The sequence below is a fragment of the Mastigoproctus giganteus genome, chromosome 7 (genome assembly GCF_048544385.1).
Source record: "Mastigoproctus giganteus isolate SK-2022 chromosome 7, ASM4854438v1, whole genome shotgun sequence".
In the NCBI taxonomy this organism is placed as follows: domain Eukaryota; kingdom Metazoa; phylum Arthropoda; class Arachnida; order Uropygi; family Thelyphonidae; genus Mastigoproctus; species Mastigoproctus giganteus.
The window spans coordinates 171,196,384-171,209,985 of NC_143581.1; the positions used below are offsets into that span (position 1 = coordinate 171,196,384).

General features: G+C 35.9%; 1 protein-coding gene across 1 annotated transcript in view; it reads right to left on the minus strand.

The window, feature by feature from the left end:
- The window catches only part of LOC150083332 (death-associated protein kinase 1-like), a 574,715-nt gene that overhangs the window by 517,558 nt on the left and 43,555 nt on the right, over positions 1-13,602 (minus strand). The gene's annotated exons all lie outside the window — the stretch shown is intronic.

The window sequence follows — 13,602 nt, forward strand, 5'->3', positions numbered from 1 at the left end:
AATAAATAAAAATAAAAACAATAAAAGTCAATAAGAAATACACCATGTTATATAGTTTTTAATTTATATTCCTTGAATGGTAATGTGCAGGATGGAAATTATCTCCAAGCAATAAAAATCTATGTTATTCCAGCTTTGAAGGGAACACAATAATGCTCAATGCTCAGTTGTTCTCTAATGTTCAGCTGTTTTAGAATTAAGATATGTTTGCATTATGTAATTAATTAATATCATGTGGAATGTTGTTGGTTTGAGAGTTATGGGATTGTCTACTGCTATTCGTGAGCAAAATAAGTAATTCATTGATAACGGATTCATCTATTTTTGATGACATCACTCAATTTAAAATATTAGAAAATTTAGGCCAACTCATGAATAACTGTCATTTATGAAGTGAACATAAGCTCACTTCATAAATGACATGAAGTGATTTCATTTATTAGAAAGTGTCCATTGCCTTTGTATAAGGCAATGGACACCTTGAGTACTGCGTACAGATCTGGAGGCCTCATTTTAGGAAGGATGTAGAGTTGCTTGAGCGTGTACAGAGAAGGGCAACAAGATTGGTGAGGAGAATGAAGGGATCCTCTTACCAAGAAAGGCTTAAGTTCTTCAAATTGCAGCAGCTGGAGACCAGGCGCCTGCGAGGTGATCTGATTGAAGTGTATAAGACCTTGAATGGGTTGGGCATGCTGAATTCTGATGGGATTCTTCCGCTTGCTCAAATTACAAACCTGAGGGGGCATAAATTCAAATTGAGGAAAGACAGTTGTAGAATAGATGTGTGGAAATTTGTCTTTAGTCAGCGGGTGGTTAATTGCCGGAACAAACTTCCATCTGTCGTTGTGGAAGTTAATAGCTTAAATAAATTCAAGGAAGAACTGGACAAACTTTTTGGAGGGAATGGATGTGTGAAATTGTTTTATTTTTTTTTGGCTAATGCTGCATAAGCTCATATTCTTGCTTTCTTGCATCACATGCCTCCATTACTACTACTACTACCTGCAGAGCAACCCAAATTATTAGTATTAATTCATACAACTATCATCATCAAAAGTTGAAACCATCACACCACTTATCTAAAACTCAATGTACTACTATGGCAACTGTTTCAAGGTTTACTGGTCTCCCATCACACAAAAGAAGTGGCTATTTGGTGGTCATATGCTGATCTCTAAATACTGTATCAAATTTACATGAGTTGTTAAGTAAGTATGGAAGAAAATATTCCAATTAAATGCATAATGAAGGTTACTTTCATCTTTAATCCATAATACTGAGCCATGCAAAACAACAGCATAACTTGCAGGATTCCACTAGTCCAGTAACATCTTTCGGGTTAAATATTCTTTAATTGATATATTCTGATGTACAGTAAAACCTCTTTTAATTCAAAGTTGAAGGGATCAAAATGAATCCATATTTATTTAAACGGGTCTGAAGCATACATACAAGTTCAGAACAATTAATCAAAAGAAATTTTTAGTCACTTATTAACCCTTGCAGAATTTTCATAATTCTCATTTATGACAGACATTCATAAGTATACAGTTAACAGGTTAATTAGTCAATATGGGAAAGAAAACAATTGTGCTATGAAGAAATTCACAGCACAATTGATACCAATATCTTTCTCACAATATTTCTTAATTTATATCAAAATCTTACACACTTGATATCTTTTTCATAAATAATATTATCTTTCTCAAAATTGATGTCAATTAAATTTCCCACACATAAGATGATTGCTAAGTTTTGTTTTTGCTGCCATTATACAATTTGATGCATACAAACTATACATCACATTGTATAAGTGTATGCATAAAAGTAATTATGAATCAACAGGGCTTACCTTTGTTTTTGATATAGGAAGCTTCTTTTCCAACTCTCCTTGTCCAACTCGCTACTAATTCATGGCGAAGGTGATATCAATTTTGCAAGACATTGTCATAAAGTTAGATTTTGGAGGTCTAAACTGGCTAATAATTAAGGATCGATTTTTTCTTTTTGGTGCTGTGGCGGGAATTTTGAGTTAAATTTAGGGGTCTAATAATTGGATATGGGGTGGGGGTTATTCTCTACATTCCTTAAGTCGGACTAGAACTTTTCGGGGTGTCATGTTCACAGGAAGAGAGCTACTCACAATTAGTCCGAAACTTTTGTCTTATGTTGTAGTGTTTGTTCTTCACGCATGCGTATAAGTGACCAATCGTCGGACAATAGGAATGGCCTACGGATATTGATTGAAGTTGCATGTAGTTTCATCTCTAAGGTTTCTGCAATAAGTAGTTTGTAGTAGTTGTGTTGAATATTTATAATTTTTGTTTCATTAAAGCCGAATGTATGTTGTTCATTTATGGCGTGGAACGAAAGTTCCGATGCATTTGAACGACCCGCCCGCACTGAAGCTTCGTGTTGTTTTGCTCGAAGCTGTGCCACTCCCATGGTGGATCCTACGTAGACAGCGTCACAATTTTTGCATGGTATACTGTATACTAGGTCATGCTGTGATTGGAATGTGGTATTTGAAGGTCGATTTCTGAAGAATGTGTATAATTTGTTCATGGGTTTTGCTATGATTTTCATGTCGGTTCCCTTGCATATTTGGTTAAGTTTTTTGTACCAGTGCTCGATATAAGGAATGGTGATGAAATATATTTTGGTCTTGTCGGATTTTTTTGCAATGTTTGTTGTGAGGTTGTTGTTATTTATTTTATCACAGGCTATTGTTTTGACTTTGTTTATATAGGTTAGTGGGTAACCCCTATTTGAGAATCTTCTAGTTAGTTCATTATTTCAGTGGTTAGAGAAATCTGGGTGGAAGAATATTTAAAGGCATTTTGAAATTGGTTCAGCATGACCGATTTTTTGTATGGTTGGGGATGGTAACTGTGGAAGTGCAGAAGCATCCCTTTATTGGTGGGTTTTCTATATATGCTGAAATTTAGTTTTTGTCCTAATCTGTGTATGGTAAAATTAAGGAAATTTATGGAGTGGGATTCTGCTTCAGTTTCTAATTCAAATTTTAGTCTCTGATGGATGTTATTAAAAACCTGTAGAATACTGTTTATGGTCAAGTGATCTGTGATGATTAGGATGTCATCCAGATATCTTCCGTAATATGTGATCTGTGGTATAAATGGATCAAGGTGGATCTTTTCTAATTTGTCTAAGTATAGTTTGGCAATGAGTCCACTAATGTTTAGGCCCATTGGGAGGCCAAAAATCTGTCTGTATATTTTTTCTTGGAATAGAATGTAATTTGCATTTACTAATAGTTTTGTTAGTTCGAATATTCTGTCTTTGGGGAGTCTGGTGTTATTAATTTTTGTGTTATCATCGTTTAAGTAGGCCCAGACTATGTCTAAGGCGTAGGGTACATTTACATTAGTGTATAGTGAAGTCACATCGAGTGAATATAACTTCATATCCTCCTTGATATGGAGATCTTTGAGGTTCATGAATAACGCATCATAGTTTTTTATGTTATATGTTAGGAGTTCTCGGAGTGGTTTTAGAATTGGGTAGATGAACATGGCTAAGGAGGCAAAAGCTGAATTCTTATATGACACGATGGGACGTATTGGGTATCCTGTTTTGTGTAATTTTACTTGGCCAAATAAGGTTGGGATATTGTATGTGCGGGCTTTAATTTGTTTGAGCTGAGCCATGGTGATGTGGTCATCTTTCCTATAGGTGGTGAGCAATTTGTTATATTTGTTAACTAAGCTGTTGAACTCTGATGGTGCAATCTCTTCGTATGTCGTTGTGTCTGAAATGATGGTGTATAGTTTATTTATATAGTCTCCTTTATTGAGAATAACTACTGTATCGCCTTTGTCGGCCTTTTGAATAATGATATCTCGGTTTTGTCTAAGTGTGTGTAAAGCTTTTGCTTCTTCTCTTTGTCGTTTTGATATTGTTCATCTACCCAATTCTAAAACCACTCCGAGAACTCCTAACATATAACATAAAAAACTACGATGCGTTATTCATGAACCTCGAAGATCTCCATATCAAGGACGATATGAAGTTATATTCACTCGATGTGACTTCACTATACACTAATGTAAATGTACCCTACGCCTTAGACATAGTCTGGGCCTACTTAAACGATGATAACACAAAAATTAATAACACCAGACTCCCCAAAGACAGAATATTCGAACTAACAAAACTATTAGTAAATGCAAATTACATTCTATTCCAAGAAAAAAATATACAGACAGATTTTTGGCCTCCCAATGGGCCTAAACATTAGTGGACTCATTGCCAAACTATACTTAGACAAATTAGAAAAGATCCATCTTGATCCATTTATACCACAGATCACATATTACGGAAGATATCTGGATGACATCCTAATCATCACAGATCACTTGACCATAAACAATATTCTACAGGTTTTTAATAACATCCATCAGAGACTAAAATTTGAATTAGAAACTGAAGCAGAATCACACTCCATAAATTTCCTTAATTTTACCATACACAGATTAGGACAAAAACTAAATTTCAGCATATATAGAAAACCCACCAATAAAGGGATGCTTCTGCACTTCCACAGTTACCATCCCCAACAATACAAAAAATCGGTCATGCTGAACCAATTTCAAAATGCCTTTAAATATTCTTCCACCCAGATTTCTCTAACCACTGAAATAAATGAACTAACTAGAAGATTCTCAAATAGGGGTTACCCACTAACCTATATAAACAAAGTCAAAACAATAGCCCGTGATAAAATAAATAACAACAACCTCACAACAAACATTGCAAAAAAATCCGACAAGACCAAAATATATTTCATCACCATTCCTTATATCGAGCACTGGTACAAAAAACTTAACCAAATATGCAAGGGAACCGACATGAAAATCATAGCAAAACCCATGAACAAATTATACACATTCTTCAGAAATCGACCTTCAAATCCACATTCCAATCACAGCATGACCTAGTATACAGTATACCATGCAAAAATTGTGACGCTGTCTACGTAGGATCCACCATGGGAGTGGCACAGCTTCGAGCAAAACAACACGAAGCTTCAGTGCAGGTGGGTCGTTCAAATGCATCGGAACTTTCGTTCCATGCCATAAATGAATAACATACATTCGGCTTTAATGAAACTAAAATTATAAATATTCAACACAACTACTACAAACTACTTATTGCAGAAACCTTAGAGATGAAACTACATGCAACTTCAATCAATATCCGTAGGCCATTCCTATTGTCCGACGATTGGTCACTTATAAGCATGCGTGAAGAACAAACACTACAACATAAGACAAAAGTTTCGGACTAATTGTGAGTAGCTCTCTTCCTGTGAACATGACACCCCGAAAAGTTCTAGTCCGACTTAAGGAATGTAGAGAATAACCCCCACCCCATATCCAATTATTAGACCCCTAAATTTAACTCAAAATTCCCGCCACAGCACCAAAAAGAAAAAAAATCGATCCTTAATTATTAGCCAGTTTAGACCTCCAAAATCTAACTTTATGACAATGTCTTGCAAAATTGATATCACCTTCGCCATGAATTAGTAGCGAGTTGGACAAGGAGAGTTGGAAAAGAAGCTTCCTATATCAAAAACAAAGGTAAGCCCTGTTGATTCATAATAATATAATAGAATATAGGAAATATCGAGCACTTAATAGCTCTCTAGTATCAAGCATAAAAGTAAACACCGTTTTGTTTATTATGTATAATTGTACATACCTTCTAAAGAGAGAACATCCATATTTTTGGATATTTTTCTGCCATTTAATATTTGAAATCCAAGCAAAAAAATGACATTTCTCCTTTTTTTTTGTGTGTATTATCACTTTCAGTAAATTTCATTAAGCATGAATTACTCTTACTACATGAAAAACAGTCAACAGCTGATGTCACTATAGAACAGCTGGGAGTGGTAGATGAAAAATTACTCAACATCTACAGCTGAAAAATATTTGATTATCATTTGTGAAAACCTTGACAACAGAATTAAATCTGTTTAATTTAATTTTTTTTTTTACTCTCTCTTGGTGTGCTTAAAAAGTTGCTATTTACCAGAAAGATAAATTACGGAAGCTGGGGAATGGGGGAAATATTACACACAACTATATATAAAAAAAAACAACTACAACAGATTATTAGAATGTTAGAACAATTTAATTCAAACATGGGGGTTTTAATATCGTTTGTCTTTTAACTTGGCTTGGCAAATAAGTATTAAAAAGACAGAAAAGCTCCTAAAGCAGTTTCATGGTTAATTTATTCCATAAATAGCAACTTAATTTACACACCTAAAAAATATTCAATTCCATGCAACAAAATCTAAATTTTAACATAACAGTTCATGCAAGCACTCTATGAATAGCGTACACAGTTGTAATTAACACAAGTAGTTAATGCTATGTTAAGAAGTTTACAGAATAAGTAACAGTGCTAGAAGAGAAATGTGTCACTTTTTTGCACAGATTACAAGTATTAAACAGCAAATATGGATATTCTCTTTAGAAGGTGTGCAAATAAATACATAATAAATAAGAGCATTTTTTATTAACCTGTCAACCACTGCTGACATGTTATTATGTGCATGGAATTTAAAAATATTTCACACACCCCATGAATTCCTTAAGAATAATTGTTTTGTTGGTTTTAAATTGTTTTTTTTAAATCCTCCAATGTGAAATTTTTGTTTCCTTCTGAAATACATTTATTATCATTCAAATTGAGATGTGTGCATTCCAACACTTGAAGATGCATTACACCTGTGGTGGGAAATGTTGCATTTTGTATCATTAGTAATCAGTGGGCTGTTCTCTCTCTCTCTCTCTCTCTCTCTCTCTCTCTCTCTCTCTCTCTCTCTCTCTCTCTCTCTCTCTCTCTCTCTCTCTCTCTCTCTCTCTCTCTCTCTCTCTCTCTCTCTCTCTCTCTCCCTGCAGTATAAGCAACTTGGATTACCACAGATTGTGCAGCCATAGCATGAATGATAGTTATGTGAATTCTCAGTGGTTCTGAGTGCAGTTCTTAGGGAAGCAAACAGAAGTATAAAATTTAAAGATGCTGTATAACAACACTAAGTTTAGCCAGATGCTAGCAAATTTTTGTTAGAAAGATGCTTGCCTGTAGGATTGTGGTATTCTCTTTGAATTATACAAGCTCTTCACAAGTTGCTGGAGCCAAGTCAGACTTTGAATTTCATTGTAGATATATTTCAAATAATCTGTACAAAAGCGCATATAAAACTCTACAGTGATGGTCAGGGAATGATAATGACTTTGAAATAAATCTCATTTCAAATAATCTGATAGTGAATTAACAAGGATATACTGTAGTGAAGCTTACTGTCCTAGCTGAAGTAGAAACTTTTTCTGAAAGCTTACCAAGGCACACTGAGTGGGAAAATGCTTTGGCAGTTCCCATTTAGAAGCCCTCTGTACACACTGCTGCAACGAATAGCCTACTTGAAGGGTGCAGTGGTGTTTTTGACCCCCTTCTAGTGCAACTGGGGTGGGAAGTTGAAACATGCTGCTGAGGGCAACTTACCTATCCTTGGACAGATCTAACCTGTGAAGGAAGGAGTTTCAGATATTAGTTCCAACAGGAATACTTTTAAATATGAACATTTCCCTTAAGAGTTCAGTATTTGCAAAAACTGTCAACAAAGAGAATGTCTTCTTTAAGTCAATCAGGTGATTTACATCAATGAAATGGGAGAGTAGTCTAACTCTGAAATTTCTGTTAACATCTCCAAGTTATGTTAAATTAATGCCAAAATTCCTATACTGATGGTTTATATCAGCAATTATATGGGTTTTGTCAGAGTTATTAAAAATACAAACAGGACACATTTATTTGCTTATAAACTAATAAATGCTAGGAGTACAGTAAATAAATTTTATGAACATGAAGTATTGGTTGTCATCAAATACTAATATTATAGGAATATCAGAAACATGGTTTTAATATGATCCCATGCAGAATTTGACTATAACAAGTAAAATGTGTACAAAAAGGATGGACACAAGGGAAAGGGAGAAGCTATAATTCTGGTTAAACACAGACTAAAATAGTACAAAACAACTATGGGATGCCAGTATAATTCTGAGTCAATCTCATCTGACAGTAAGCAGTAGGAACACAAACATGAGAGTAGAAGCATGTTACAGAAAAAAAAAAAACTGAGGAGCATTATGCTGTTGTGATTTGGTTTTTAGGAGCATTAGCAACTAAGGCCATATTGCTCCGGGGATATGCGGTGGTCATTCCTGACCTTTCCGCATCCTCCGTATTTGGTGGTCACAGGCTCCACAACCCCAGTTTAATCAAGAAGCATGTGCTATGCACTGCCGCTCCTGCCCACCTGAGGAGCATGACAATCAACTATATACACACTCTATCAGCAAATCAGAACATTTTATCATGGGAGATTAACTTTCTAGATATTGATTGAAACTAAAAGGTTGGCACAATCAGTAGAAACATTTCTGGATTTGCTAGATATTTACTTTTCATACCAACATATAATGTCATGCAACATGTTCTTTTTTTCTCTACTATAAAATCAAAAGTCCAATGTAAATTTGAATACCAACTGCCATGTTTTAAGCTTATATAACATGAAGATGGTATAGTTGGTCTTTGGCAAGAATCACCTTTTTTCGGTGGAAAAAGGTGATTCTTGCCAAAGACCAACTATACCATCTTCATGTGATTCTCTGCTTATGTGATTCCACAGAATCACATAAGCAGAGGTGCAAAGAAAGGTATAGTACACATATAAGTATGATATATGAACAAGAGATGTGAATCTGTAATATAGCTACTAATGAATCTAAACCTAATTTGTGAAGATTACTAAAATTCCAAGAAAATTAGTCTCTAATGTCTTATATAAAACTGATGATGATGATACCACCTGGAATAACTAGAGGGATGTAGATGATCAGAGAAAGAGTGATCAGAGAAAAAGATGATCAGTGTTTTAAGTGAGGTAAATTTCTGTACATATGAACCTTCCTTTTATTTAGTGAGCTGTTTCATTCAGTATGTGCAGCTAGTGAGAATGTGTGTTTTAATAAGTGGATGTTACTCCAGATACCTTATTTCCAATTATCTGTTTTGTTATGCAACACAGCAGTGCTAGTATTTCCTGCAGCTCAGGAGAATATTGAAACCAGATTTGCAATCACTAACTTTTCTATTAATTTGGTTAAATTTGCTAGATACCTACTTTTCATACTAACATATAATGTCATGCAACATGTTTATCCACCCCTATTTGGATAAATAAGATAAATAAATATATTTTATAAATATTTAATTGGTTGAGACACTTAAGAGGTACATCTCCCTTAAAGTACTTTCATAACATATATAATTTGGTTAAGTTCATCTTTTTTTTTTTTTTTTTTTTAACTGAGTCCTATTTCCCTGCCAATATGGTTGGGGATATCCGAAATTAGAATAAATTCTAATTAATTAATTAATACAATTGATTTAAAAACTGTTCGTAGAAGCATATTTTTAATCCAAAAATACTGCATAAAACTTAAGATAAATTATCAACTGTAATATTTTTAAAAAAATACAATTAAAACTAATTGAAAAATAAAAAAGTTTACCATATTAATCCTTCTGCAAGTACTCGCGCATGCACGCACAGTGTCCAGTCAAAACATTATGACCACCTACCCAATAGTGTGCATGTCCTCTTGCCACCAGTACCACTGCCACAATGTAAAACATGGACTCTATAAGACCTCTGAACATTGTAGGAGGTATGCTGTAACTCATCATCAAGATTGCATCCCATACACTTGCAATAATCAATGGTGGAGGATCTGTTGATCCTCATTTTTTTTTTTTTGGCTGATGCTGCATAAGCTCATACACTTGCTTTCTTGCATCCCATGCCACTACTACTACTATAATCCCAGAAGTGTGCTAGGATTCATATCTGATGAATTTGGCAGCCAAGGTAGCACCTGGAAGTCCCTTTCGTGTTCAGCAAACCGCTCTTGAACAATAGTGGCAGGGCACATTATCCTGCTGGAACACACCTGGAACTGGATGCAAAAAATAATTTTGATATCATACATTTGGATTTCAGGAAAGCTTTTGACACTGTTGCGCATGGAAGACTAATGTACAAATTGGAGCAGAATGGTATTAAGGGTAAATTTCTACAATGGATAAAAGGATGGTTGAGTGGGAGAAGACAGAGTGGTAATCAATGGGTGCTGCTCTTTGTGGACTAATGTTATTAGTGGAGTCCCCCATGGTTTGGTGTTGGGTCCACTGCTTTGTATATTTATCAATGATATTGATGAAGGTATATCAGGCTTAGTGTTGAAGTTTGTAGATGATACAAAGGTTAGCAGGGTTGTTAATGACAGTAATGGCAGTGTGCTACTGCAACAGGATCTAGAAAATTTGGGCAGATGGGCTGAGAAGTGGCAACTGAAGTTTAACCTTGACGAATGCAAAGTACTGCATATGGGTAGAAGTAACTCCAGAGAAATGTACCAACTGTGTAGTACTACACTTAAGGTGGTAGAAAATGAAAAAGAACTGGGAGTAATTGTGCAGTCAGATATGAAGTTTTCTGAGCAATGCAGACAGGCTGCCAGGGCAGGTCATGGGATTTTGTCAATGATTTATAGGAATTTTGCTAGCAGGGAAAAGGAGGTGATTGTCCCTCTGTATAAGGCAATGGTCAGGCCACGCCTTGAGTACTGCGTACAGCAAAGATTGGTGAGGGGAATGAAGGGATCCTCTTACCAAGAGAGCCTTAAGTTCTGCAAATTGCAGTGGCTGGAGACTAGGCACCTGTGCGGTGATCTGATTGAGGTGTATAAGGCCTTGAATGGATTGAGCATGCTAAATTCTGATGGGATTCTTCCAGTTGTTCAGATTAAGAACCTAAAATTTATTCGAGAAGTCCTAAGGGGTCATAAATTCAAATTAAGAAAAGACAGATATAGAATAGATGTGCAGAAATTTGCCTTTAGCCAGCGGATGGTTAATTGCTGGAACAAATTTCCATCTGTTGTTGTGGAAGTTGATAGGTTAAATTAATTTAAGGAGGAACTGGACAGGCATTTGGAGGGAATGGTGTGATTTTTTTTTTTTTCCCCTTCTTTTTCTTTTGGCTGATGCTGCATAAGCTCATAACACTTGCTTTCTTGCATCACATGCCACTACTACTACTACCTCTGCCATCCAGAAACACATTCACCATGAAGGAATGTATCTGATCAGCCGCAATGAATAGATAGTTTTCTAGCATTCAGAGTGCACTCCAGGGGAATGATGGCTCCAAGAGATTGCCAGAAAAATATCCCCCATACCAAAACACTGCCACCTGCCTGTCTCTATTGAACTAGGACATCACATGTGGATTCAGAGTCATTCCTCTCCAAAGTTTGTCACCATATCCTCCACCTTCCATCTACTGTCCACATGGCATAACAGGAAATGTGATTCATCAAAAAGGATTCAATCATCAATGGTCCAATGACACAGTTCAGATGCAAACTTAGCAAGGGAAACTTCAACTAGGCACCTACTCAGATGGCTCATATGGAGGAGGGTTCGCTGGATTGTGGTCTTTCCTGGTTGAAGTCCAGTCCAACATTCTATCATAACCATCAGTGAGGTGTGGGCATGCACCATTGGCCCAGCAAGTGCTACTCTGTTCACTCTTGGAACACTAACTACAGCACTGTTCGAGAAGTCCAAAGATTCAGAGTTTCTGTAATACTGCTACCCTTCAACTGGTACCAAACACTCATATGTTTTAGAGTCCATCAGATCACATTTCTTGCCTGTATTGATCAAGTACCTTGTATGGACCATATGCCACAAGGAGTATCACATTTATCAGTTCTCGGCACAATGTGTACCACCAGGCAGGGAGGAACAGCCAATTTCTAAAACACAAGTGTGGTCACCATGTTTTGACTGAACAGTGTCTGTGTGTATGCACGTGCGTGCACACACAAAAGTTTATAAATGTGTACATATAGTTATACTCCTTTGTTCTGATGCAGTAATAACAAATTACATCTGTATATGCATGGTTGTCTTAAAGCTCTACAGATGTGTTTCCAATCTATTAAATGTTTTTACAAATAAAAAGCAGCTATTTTTATATTTATAATAGTTTTAAAAATTAGCACAGGGGTGCAACCTTTCAACATGATTTCCATACAATGCAGGCTTACACACAAGCAGATTTTGAAGAACTCTGGATTTCAGATTCAGAAGCTGAATCAAATAATGCATGCAGGCATAAGTGTGTGCACAGAAGACATTACTACATCTAAATAAATTTATTTTTTCCTTTTCGTTATGACTGTTTAATGTTCTTAATTTTTATAAGTTTTTACATTTTTAAATAAAATTTGGATTTGTTTTTTTTTTACTATAATCTCATTCTACTATTCAGTTATAATGTCCAAATAAAAAAATAATTAATATGAGGTGCATTCAAGTTATAAGGTCTCGAAATTTATTTCTCATAAAGTACACGAGATACAGAGTGACACCTCTCCAACGATCTCCTAGAAGTTGCACTCATTTTCCACACCTGTTCTTCCACATTGTGAAGGCTGCGGCAAAGCTTTCTTTGGGGGGTATGTTCGGCCCACTGGTAAATGGCAAAGTTTCTACTAATCAGCTAGGAAATCTGCCAAGAAGAGCATCCTTCATTGTTGGGAACAACCAAAAGTCACTATCAAGGTCAGGTGAGTACGGAAAATGACATGATAACCTCAATGTTGTTTTCTTTAAAAGAATTTTGCAAATTTCAAGAACGATGAGGTCTTGATGGAAACAAATGCAATTCAGTATGTGTGGACATTTTTTCTGAACTACTGGAACTTTTTCTTTGGAACTTCTTCATATGAGTTTCCTGCCACTATAGTGCTCTTGGTCACAATGTGTAAGGATTATTCCATTAATATAACAGAAAACAGCAACGATGGTTTTCTCTGCACTTGCAGCAACACAGAACATTTTGAAAGTGTGAATGAGTGTGCTTCCATTGGGCAAATTGATGTTTCATTTCTAAACCGAAGAGTGGAACCCAAGTCTCATCCATCGTGTCAAACAAGGAAAAGAATGATCCATTCACCGCAGAATCTTAGGTGAGCACTGCTTCACACAAGTTGACACAATTATCTTTTCGTTCCTAGAAAAGCTGCCTTCGAACCCATTGAGCTGACACCTTGCGCATTCTGATATCTTCATGGAGTATTGTATGAATGGATCCAAAAGAAATGGTTGTAGCTGCTGCACTTTCACCCACTGCTGATCTTCTGTCACCCAAAACCATTTCCTCAACCTGGCAGATATTGGTCTCGGAATGTCTGGTTCAGCGTCTTGGTTCACATGCTTCGTTCTTGCAAGACTCCTGTCCTTCATACCCAGCTACGAACATTTCTCACATCCATAAAGCCTACAGGACAACTTCTGACATTTCCCAATGGATTTAAATTGGAGTTTCCCTAGTGGGATGCAAAAATCAGATAATGAAGGAAAAATCGTTGAGTGAAGGACACCATTTTAAGTATTATGCCAGGGTATACTGTTTAGGGTGCT